Raw genomic sequence first — 11946 nt, 5'->3', positions numbered from 1 at the left:
AGGATGACAAAATTTGGGTGTGTGTGGATTTCAGAGATCTAAATAAGGCCAGTCCGAAGGACGAATTTCCTTTGCCGCACATCGATGAACTGGTGGACTTCATCGCAGGGCATGCATTGCTCTCCTTCATGGACGGATTTTTTGGGTATAACCAGATTCTGATGGCACCCGATGATAGAGAGAAGACTGCTTCACTACTCCGTGGTGAACCTATTGCTATAGGGTGATGCCATTTGGGTTGAAGAATACTGGGCCTCCCTATCAATAGGTTGCAACTACAATTCTACATGATATGATCCATAAAGAGGTCGAGGTGTACGTGGACGACATGATTGTCAAGTCCAAGGAAAGAGAGGGCCACTACGCCGCCTTGAAGAAATTCTTTCAATGGATCAGAGAATACCGGTTGAGGTTGAACCCGCAGAAATACACTTTCGGTGTAACAGCAGGGAAAATGCTGGGTTTCTTGATTACACAGAGGGGCATCGAGGTAGATTCTTCCAAAATCAAGGCCATCCTAGAAATGCCACCACCAAGGACTGAAAAGGAGGTGCAAAGCTTTCTAGGTAAAGTGTAATTCATAAGACGGTTTATTTCAAAATTAACCTTTACTTGTGAACCACTATTTGGTCTCCTAAAGAAAGGAAAGAAATTCCGATGGGACGACCGATGTCAGTTTGCTTTTGAGCAGATCAAGCAATACCTTCAGAATTCACCTGTGTTGTCGCCGCCAGAGCCAGGGAAGCCGTTGATTCTATATCTATCAATAACATACACAAGGATGGGATGCATGCTTGCTCAGGAATCTGAGGATAGGGTGGAAAGAGCCATCTATTAACTGAGCAAGAAAGTGCTGGATTATGAGACCTGCTACACTCCGCTAGAAAAAGCTTGCCTAGCTTTGGTATGGGCTACTAGGAAGTTGAGGCACTACCTGTTAGCTCACTTCATAATTCTGGCTTCGACATTAGATCCCATCAAATATCTTTTTGAGAACCAGTGCTTATGGGTAGGCTAGCTCGTTGGTTGCTTCTCTTCTCCGAATTTGATTTGAAGTATGTTACTCGCAAGTCTGTTAAGGGGAGAGCAGTAGCAGAGTTCTTGGCAGATCACCCAGTAGAAGGGGATGAAATGGTAGAATACTTGTTCCTAGATGAAGCTATTTTGTAAGTCAAGGAAGAGATTTGGACAATATACTTTGACGGAACGTCTAACCAATACAGTTATGGGATAAGGGTGTTGCTGATAGCACCCGACAATTCTCGTATACCCTTAGCCTTCAAACTCTAGTTCAAAGTATCCAACAACGAAGTAGAATACGAAGCGTGTATCGCTGGTTTGGAAACCGCCCTGGAACTAGGGGCAAAAAGGTTGGATGTCATTGGTGACTCAAACCTGGTTATGTCTCAAGCAAAAGGAGACTAGAAGGTCAAAGAAGAAAAGATAAAGATCTATCACTAGAACCTGGATGTTCTGATTCCTAGGTTTGAGAAACTGACCTTCACGCATCTACTAAGAGAGAACAACAAGTTCATTGACACCTTATCAACTCTATCTTCCATGATAGACATCCCTTTTGGAGTACGGATGCATCCGATCATTATTGAGCAGAGATATACGCCGGCAAACGAGTCTATCGCCGCAATAGATGAAGTATAATATCAAAACCCTTGGTTTTTTGATATCTGGAACTTCTTGGAAAAAGGGGTTTATCCACCAGGGGCGAATGCCAAAGATATGAGGGGAATACGGCAAATGGCCGTTCAATTTATCATTTGCGGAGGTAAACTATATAAGAGGGGTCATTTGGGAATGCACAAGTTATGTGTTGACGCAGAGGAGTCAAAGCGCCTAATTGAGGCCATCTATAGAGGAGAGTGCGGAGCACACATGAGTGGGGTAATGTTGGCCTGGAAGATTCTCAAGCAAGGTTACTATTGGTCTACTATGGAAGAAGATTGTATTGGCTTTGTTCGGCGATGCCACAAATGCCAAATCCATACAAATCGCATAAATATCTCACCGCCGAAGCTGTACAACATGGCTCCACCATGGCCCTTCTCAGTCTGGGGAATTGACGTCATTGGGGCAGTTACACCGAAAGGGTCAAATAGGAATGAATACATTCTAGTGGCAATTGATTACTTCACAAAGTGGGTGGAAGCTCAATCTTATGCAGTGTTGAAAGTAGCGCATGTGGCTAAGTTCATCAAAAATAACATCATTTGCCGATATGGAGTTTCGAACGAGATCATTTCAGATAATGGCTCCCATTTCAAGAAAGAAGTGATCGACTTGTTAGAGAAATACAACGTGGCTTTTCATAAGTCATCCACATACCGGCCACAAACCAATGGAGCTGTTGAGGCCGCCAACAAGAACATCAAGCTCATTTTGCAGAAAATGATTGAGACTTACAGGGACTGGCCAAACAAGTTGCCATTTGCACTCTAGGGCTATAGGACTTCAATTCGGACATCTATTGAAGCAACTCCGTACTCTCTTGTTTATGGGATGGAAGATGTTTTGCCGATTGAAATAGAAGTTCTGTCACTACGAGTTATGGCTGAGTGCCAGATAGCAAAGGCGGATTGGCAACAGAGCAGGTTCGAAGAACTGATATTGTTCGATGAGAGAAAATTGAAAGCACTGTACCATGTTCAGGGTTATCAATGTAGGATCACTAGGGCTTTTAACAAAAAAGTTAAGTCTCGAAATCTCAAAGAAGGGGATTTGATGTTGATGGACAATCGAGCTCCCATCCATGACCCTAGGGGCAAGTTCAAACCCAATTGGACTGGTCGTTACATTATTAAAACTATTTGGTCGGGTGGAGCTGTTATTCTTATGGACCTGGATGGCCTAGAATTTTCCTAACTAGTCAACATGGACAAGTTAAAGAAATATTACCCCTGAGAGGCTCGCTAGGCCGAAAACCCGGAAGGGCAACCTAGGCAAAAATTAGAGCACAAAAAATTTGGAAATAAAGAAAAACTGAGCTCGCAAGGTTGAAAACCCTAAAGGGCGGCCTTGGCAAAAGTTAGAGCACAAAAGGAGAGCGTTAATACTCGAGTGAACCCGAATCGAACTACGTAAGGCCTGATTCCCATTTTCGGGATACGTAGGTAACTTCATCCAGAAGTTCGGCCGTAAACACCTCCAACTAAACTGTCATGTACATGTGTTGATCAGGTCATCTTTGTCTATTCTTTATCTGAATGTTCGGTTGTGATCGCCCCTAAGAACTGGTTACATTGTTGAGCAGTGTTATTCAGACAATGGGCAATTTGTTGTCTTCAGATCCGGGGTTGTACATCTCGAGGACAAATTCTGTGCGTGTCAAGTTGTGATCCTTATCAAAAATGATTTTTGGAAAGTTTTAATAAAGATTGATTTTTGTTCAAATTAATCCTTTTACAACTTAGACCATTTTTGGACCAAAAAGAGAATTTTCAGTACTCACAACTTCAATTCCATTGATTTTTATACAAAGTTCTCCAACTCTCGATACAAATCAAAGTTGCTTTGATTACATGCATAAAACTTGGAAAGTAAGATCAAAGCAAATAAACATGGGGCATAGATGAGTCAGGTGTTCCTGTGTTCCCTCCTTGTGCTTGTGGAAGCTTCTGATGCTAAAGTGGGCCCGGATTGCGCCTCATCTTCAAGCCAGGTCGGGTACTCGCCAGAAAGTGCACAGTTGAAACTAGGGGCAGGAGCTAGAAGTTCTCTCGTCCTCCACGCAGTGGGATATCTAGCTAATTGTGAACCTAGGATTGGGAATGAAGCTGGGTACTCTACCCCCTCTTCTGGGCAAGTTTCGTCATGTCCAAACTGATACCTGAATCGGAACAGAAAGTAGAATACACAGAGTATCAGGCCAATCAGTTGAATACCAGGTTGCCGAGCCATGCTGTAGCTTTTCTCGAGAAGATCAAACCAGGGGCAATGCCAAAAAATGTCAGCAGCAGACCTGTTGCACATCCAATGGCACCACCACCCTTCGTTTGGGAAATCAACTAGCTGTTGGCGAAAAAAGTATGCTCGGGCTGAGTATGCAGGGCAACAATCCATTTCATTCAGCTTGTCCATAAACCATATCTGGGGAGAGATGAAAGAAAATAGAGATTAAAGAATAGAGAGGTGTATGTTAAGAGAAAAGAGTGAGAAAAGGGCTATGAGAGAAAAAAGAGCATGAATGCCGAGAGACGTGAGAAACACATATCAGAAAGGATGGGAAACATTACTTGCAGAAGTAGTGGACTCCCCGCAAATTTGTTTGTCTCCCACTAATGGAAGGCGTCCAAACCCATCAAAGTCTCAGCCAATGTCAAGCCAATACAACTCTTGCCCTCTTTCAAGCCTTAGGCCACTTCAACTAGCTGAATGCTTGTTCCTCCGAAATTAGGGACAAGAAGGAAATGAGCTAACATGCACAAACAAAGGGCGTGTTGTCGAAAATCCTGCCAAAGAAGGTCGCCTCGGTTACCAGCTTCAGAAAATCGATGAATTAGACTGGGGATGTCTAGCTCTCTGTTGTGAACAAAAGATCGGGCCTCGTGTAGAGTAAGCCCGCACATCCTTCCCAAAGCTTGGATGTGACCAAAACGGGGCTGAGGCAATATTTCCTCATCATGCCGGGACTCCATTAGGACTTGAAATTCTTCGATTGTCGGGCATATCTCTTATCCCCCGAAGTCAAAGACGTGCGTAATCGGGTTCCAACATCTAGCTGCGGCATGTAGGAACGGAAAACAAAGCAGAGAACGACTCAGCGAGAAAAGCGCATTTATGCCGAAACCCCAGAAATTTAGCTTTTCCGAGCCATCTAAAGTTGTAATCCAATTCGAGAGTTTTTGGGCAAAGAATGGCTTCATTTGTGAAGAATTTGTAGCTAAAATGAAGAAAATACGAGTTCCAAACCTTTTGTAGAAGATAAGGCAGTGAGTGGAAGCCAGGTGTCAACATTCTAGAGGTTCCACACATTGATAGCCGAACGGCCACTGGTGATGGTTGACAGGCCACTTTGGTAGCCGATTGGCCACCAATAGTGGCCAACATCCTCTATTCATGGCCGACCCATGGCCGAGGACTGTTTTGCCTGTCCTCTTGTTCACCAGTGTGCTGAGAATGCTGAAGACATATGTTTTGTTTTGTTCTTTATGTCTTGTAAGGTCTTGTTTTGAGCCCTTTTAACTTTAGCAAGTTGTCGAGTTGCATTTGAGTTGTTTTGTTTTGTTTATCGAGTTTTTTTGTTCATCGAGTTGTTTATTAAGTCGTTTTGTTGTATATTGAGTTGTTTTGTTGTTTATCGAGTTGTTGTTATTTTGATTATCGAGTTATATTACTTTGATTATTTTAGTTGTTGGTTGGTTCGCTACCTGATTCAGTCTGTTGTGACAATACAAGTATTTGGTTCTCAATATCAAATTCAATCTCATTTTCATGCAATATGGTGCTCATGATGCAAAATACGACACTTTTTATAAAATACACTGGTTTTCATTCCGATCAGAATTGTTTTCACAAAAGTGCAGTACAAGTCTGTTTAAAGAAGATAAAACTCGTCTGAAGCTGTACAATATGCTAACGCTACTAACAAAAAGAAGCTAAGCAAAAACCACAGAAAATCAGTGCTGGTCGCCTCAGGCTCGAAAAGCCCTTTACGTCCTCTTCCTCGTCCTCTTCCTTGGAGGAGAGGACTATGCAGTACTATCTCCATCAGCACCAACGTCTAAACCAGAATCAAAGCCTGAACCAGAGCCGTCTTCACTCTTCGCCTCGGAGCCCTCCTCAACATCAGCACTCCTACTCTCAGAACCCGAGCCAGCGTGATCGTCTCCACTCTCGGATGACTCAGCATGCTGACTCGCTGCCTCCTCAGCCTTACTAGTCTCTGCCTCATCATCGCTCAGAATGGGCTCTTAAGGGTCACTCTCATCTCGGGTGTCCCTAGCTCTACCTCGGCTACGTGGCGGAGCCTATCTCTCTCTCCTCCCTGTCGCCGAAGAAGGCACTGCTGGTGCTGGTGCTGCAGTTGCCTTCGGTGCTATCGATATGGGCGGAACTTGAAAAGGCAGTTGTCATAAATCAGCCACAATATGTGTATCAAATGCAAGTATGATATGCAGAATGAGTGTATGTAGGAGTCAGATACAATGTATGAATACTATATGGAGGTGCAGTGTATCAGTGCGACGTGGGGAAGTTCTCATTTCAGTTTTAGCGTGTCAGCAGAAATTTGATGACTGGAATGTAAGAAAACTGAAGAAATGACCTGAATGCCGTGGAAGATGAGCAATGCCTCCCTCCTCAATATCATGCCCTCGAATGAGGCTAATAGCTCTAGCAGATCCTTGGTGAATCCTGGGGGTGGCTGCAAATGCATTGGGAATGATCAATATCCAAAAGGAACAAATATCAGAAAGAGATTAGAAAACTAAAAATGTGGTACATACCGAGGGTGCATCATGAGCTCCGACATATCTATGCCCCGCTGCGACAGGGTCAATCAGAATATGATATGCCTCCCTAGTATACCATCAACAGGTGAGAGCAGTAGGCAGCTCCTGGCTGCCTTGGTCACTCTAGGCCCCTCCCTCGCAGCAAGAGCTCTCGCCCCCTCAGCTCCACGAACACCGGTAAGAGGTGGCATAAGTTGTGTCTGAATGAAGACCGTATAATCGCCCTCGACTCGGAAGTATTTTGCCTCCAAGCCCACTATGAACTGGATAACCCCATCAACAGATAGGCTGTTTGCTGACCTCATGGACTCTGGCAGCGTCATCGGTATGAACGGAGCAGGCAAACCCAGAGACTGACGCACAACTCTCTCACCTAGGTACCAAGCTTGGCAAACCGGACCCTCAAGTAGAATACGGTAGCACGAAATGCCTAAGGCCACAGTGTACTGTAGACGTCCCCGAACGTCCCGGGAGGGAATCCCGTTTTGTTCATTGGGGCTTACTACAATTCGAACTCAAATGTCACGGTCCTGTATCTAATCTCGCGGAGTGCAATGCAAGACCGATGAATTATCAAAGAGTCCAAATCCAGCAAATCGTTTTGAAAAACTGATTTTTAGAAAGAAATGCCAAACATGGACTGCTTTGCCAGATACAGAGTCGCCACCTAAATATTTTATTTTTGAAAAATTTAGGAAACCCTGACTCATGCCTAAGGCCACGTGTCCGTCATCACCAAAGTTGCCTCGGCTCGAGAACATGGGTACGATTGGGGAAAGTCACTTCGTGAGCACCCCTGCTCACCTGATCAAAGATCGGCCTCTACTAACCATGACATCGAGTTTTGAAAACATTATGTGCTCTTATTCCGGTTATTAGCCTAGAATTACTATGTGATGCGCACAGCATACAAGTATAAACTGGATCGTCTAAGTTGGAACAAAACATCTCATGTTTGTTTTTGAAAGCGGCTTGCTACTCGCAAGTAGGCTAAAATGCAGATTTTGCCACCCTCAAGTGGGCTTAGAAAACATGGTGATTTGCCACTCTCAAGTGGCAATCGATGAATTGTTCCAATTTAAATAATCCAACCTTCACCCATAGGCATTCAGGCGGGTATATCACATAAGCAGTTAGCCTCATGGCAAGCATGCTATCATGGCAGTCACTCACACACATGCAAGGATGCTAAAGCATAACTGAGTACTCTAAGCCAAAACAGAAGCTATGTTAGAAATCAATGCATGATCCTAGCTATGTCAAGAATGCCTAATGCAATACATACAAAAATGCAACTAAGGTAGGCTCGGCTATTCTAAAATGTCATGTGAGATGCTACAGATAACATGTATTCAACTCTGAAATTGAAATACAATGCAGTTAGTATGATGCACCGAGCCTAGTCCATGCAAGATAGATAAATGGATGCAAACATGCGAGCATAAGTATGCTAATTGAAATGTGCCCTAAACTAACCATCATAAGTTGGTAAATAAAAGGGAGAAAGACGTGGGGTTGGAAGGCATGCATCACACATACATGCACACTTATTACAACATTGCCCTCCTCGGAGGGTCCAAATAAATAATACAGAACCAGCTAGCTAATCTAAGCTAAACTAATTAAACTAATTATTACACAACCCAAATGAATAACGAATTACAGCTAATTATTACACAACACTAGCTAATTAACAAATTTAACTAAGTAAGCAATTAAACTAGCATGCAAACTACATGAAAGTGGACCGCCTCAGCTTTGCCTTGAATGATAAAGGATGCATGCATGTTCGAGTCGCCTTGTCGAGAAATCCATCGCGATGCCCCAACTTGCCTCTGTTTGCAACTGTTTTCAGAACACTTCACCAAGCTTCACAAAGCTTCAACTCCACCTAGGAGACCTCTAGGGATACTGCCGACTAGTTGTGCTGCAACAGAGAGCAAGAAAGGGCATGGCAATGTATTTGCAAGATATGTGTGTACAACCACCCTCCCTATCATTTCATAAGCTCAAGGGAGTATGGTTTTTGATCCTCGGGCCACCAATCACGCATCTTGATGCATGATAGCCGAGGAGTCGAATTGCACGACTCAATGGGACATGAATGCACATATAAGAAACTAAAACCAACAACTCTAACATGGATGGTCAAGAGTGTCGGCGACCGGGAATTGAGGTACGTTTCGTCACTTTGAGTACGAAACGTTCCTCGTTTCCCGTGTTTGGACTGACTCCTATTCCAAACACAATGCAACAAGTATGGCATGCACAATGCGACTCTAGCATGCAAGCTAAATGCAATGCAACTTGGTCATGCAAGCATGCAAGAGGTGAAACATGCAAACATGCACCTAGCATACACAATGTCAATATGGAATGCAACATGAACAACCTAGCAAGGCTAATGGCATACACAATGCACAATACTAATGTACACATACTCAATGCGAGACAATCATAAGCATGCAACAATATGACAAAATGAGACTAGCATACACAATGCGAATGTTAAATAACATACTCAATGTGACGAACTACATGGCATGCGCAATGCTGAATGGACTTAAACCAAGATGGATAGGCCTCAGCCATGTCCAACTCAGTGGCCAAACATGATGAGATTAAGGCAACAACACTTATGCAAACATGCACAATGCGAGGGACCAAACCTAAGGCACAAAGTGCAACTCTACTAAGGCATGGAAAGGGATGAAACATGGCATACAATCACACATTTTCCAGCTCTGAAATGACATGCAAGATGGTCCCGAATCATGTAAATAGCTCACACAATGCATTCTAGAAGGCTCAAATACCGAAACTAGTGAAGTATATTACACTAGAGGTATGCAAAGCAATGCACAAATGACCAAACCAGCCCCAAACAGTCCCTATGCAGGCCCAAAACAGTAAGAAAATGAACTAAAATGATGGCTCGAAAGGCATGGAAATGAAGCTCATGCAATGCCCCATAAATGAGGTATTTAAGCACGACTCTCAAACACATTTAAAGAGTGGAAAACATGGCAATATGGTGCAAGTATAGGCTCTGAAATGACATGCTCAATGACCCCAAAGCACGAAAACACCACTATCCAAGCATGCAAGAACCTTCAAAACTCAAAGTTAGGCATGGGCATTACACTACAACCATGCATAGCAAGCATCATCCGACCATGAGGCATGAAAACAGAGCTAAGGCAGTCCAAAAAATGCATAAAATCAGTTTAAGACATGGCCAAAAAGTGCTAGAATCAAAGGCCAAAATAACATGCAATACAAGTTAGTGAAGAGGGTTTAAATTACAAGTATATAAAGCATTCAAGAGGCCACTAAACCAGCAAAATTCAGAGGTATAGCATGCCAAATAAAGCCCAAAAACCCACTGAAACATGGTCAATGAATGCAAGAATGACATGCTCCTTTGATAGGCTATAAAGAAGGTTGTTCTACACATGCAAGATGGACACCCAATATGGAAAAGCCAGCTCTGGACAGAGCTTATGCAGGTCTAGAAACTCACTAAAAAAGGCCTAAACCAAGCTTAGGAAGCATGCAAGTAAGGGCTCCTTTGTAAGGCCACAAATGCTAGAAAACAAAACAAGGAGAGAGAGGGTCACCCCCCTCTGATTTTAGCTCTCAAGACAACATGCTAGCCAATGAAAATTCACTAGATTTCAGTGGCTAAAAGGCCAAACAAAGATCAATACAAAGGCCTTATTGCATGGCTCAAAACAAGGCAAAATGAAGCATGCAAGGAGGTAGATGACCCCCAACAAAAAAAAGGTATTAAAAAAACATGTTAACGACCTCAAAATAAGACTTTTTTTAGTTTACACCAAAGCTCAAATATGCTTGAAAGTATAGCTAAAAGATGAAGCAAAATAGTGCTTAAAAGGGAAGAAATGTGTTACACTTGAAGTTCAACAAGGACAGCAACCTCTGGACCCAAAATACAGCTCTTCAAGCCTCTGAAAGTGGCCTCCAAGAAGCTTAGACCAAGGGTGGAGGGGTTAGGCTATGAGGTACTGTGCAAAGGGCCAAGAATCTCACTCTTTCTAAGCCTAAGTGTATAGATACAAAGAGAGATATATGTATGCCTTAGACTAATTTCAGAACCCTCTACAAGGAAGGGGAGCCCTTCCTTTATAGAACAAAGGGTCCAAAGCTTCTCCTAGAAGCTTCAAACCAAGGCAAACATCCTCTATACACGTGTATGGAGGATCCAGTCTGTGCCCTCCAGCTGGCACAGCTGGAACCAACTCACTGAGACAAGACTGCAGAGAGTTGGCCGACCAGTTCAAAAGGGTCAAGTTGATGAAAGGTGGTCGGCAGCTCTGATTGGTGGTCTCCCAACTGAGTTCAAAGCAGTGGTACTATGGGAGACCAGTAAATGTGGCCCAAAGATGAGGGAGACCAGTTATCTGACAAGAAAATCGGCCGGCGGGGGAAAAAGTGGTCTCTAAGGAGAAATGGTGGTCTCCCACCCTTGTACCACCTTCCGAACAATGAAAATAGGGCCCATGCCAAAGATGAACTAAGATGGATGCAAAACGATGGTTCGGGGGCCAAAACGCGTAGTCGGATTCCCCGAAAACTGATTGTTAAGCATCGAAAGTGGCGTGCGGCCACGAAGGTGGTCTCCGGGGCCACAGTGTCCCCCTAGAGAGAGGAAACAAGGTGTGTGCCAAAAACTGGAGCAAACGGAGAAAGTAAAGCGGTCCCGAATCGAGGCGCATAGCCAACGGCTCTGAAAATCGAAAACTGGTCTCCAAATGGGAACAGTGGTCTACGACCACGAAAAGTAGCCTACGGCCACTGAGAGGTGGCCTACGGGACCGCTCCTTCCCATCGGGAAGAGAAAATAGAACCTGGTTCGCAAACCAAGGCAAACCACAAAAAGTTCCGAGGCTTGGGGGCAAGGCTTTCAGCCGAGAACTCCAAAACTCGAAACGAGCACAACATGCACCATCACTGAGCGCTCAATCGATGACGTCTGAGTCTTAAGGTCAGTCAAAAATGGGGTGTTTACAGTTTCCCCTCTTTGACAGAACTCGAAAGTCATAAGTGACGGGAGTGAATGTCAAAGCCCAGAGACGACCATTTTTGACAAGGCCGAAGACTTAGACAAACAGGCGAGATAAACAAGAGGTGGGCCCGCAGGCAAGGGCAAAATGCAAAATGACATGCACAAAGCTGAACGTAACTCATGATCCCGCAAAGCAGCAAGCTGTAATGAAGCAAATATTCACAATAAATGCAACAGTTTTAAGCAAGAATACAAAGCAAAACTCCATTTCATGTAGTTTAAGAATGCGGAGAATTATTCAATTCTTGCTACGTCTCACACGGAGAAGATACAATACCTGCCCGGTTCGTCTGGTCGCACCAACTTCAAATGAACCATACATACAATATCGTGCCTGCAAAAGAGAGAAACTTAACAGGCACAACATAGTTAGCAACATATGTTCAAAACTAT

The sequence above is a fragment of the Camellia sinensis genome, chromosome 9 (assembly GCF_055761805.1).
Source record: "Camellia sinensis isolate YWXY chromosome 9, ASM5576180v1, whole genome shotgun sequence".
Classification (NCBI taxonomy): Eukaryota; Viridiplantae; Streptophyta; class Magnoliopsida; order Ericales; family Theaceae; genus Camellia; species Camellia sinensis.
Note: the sequence above shows the minus strand (reverse complement) of the source record.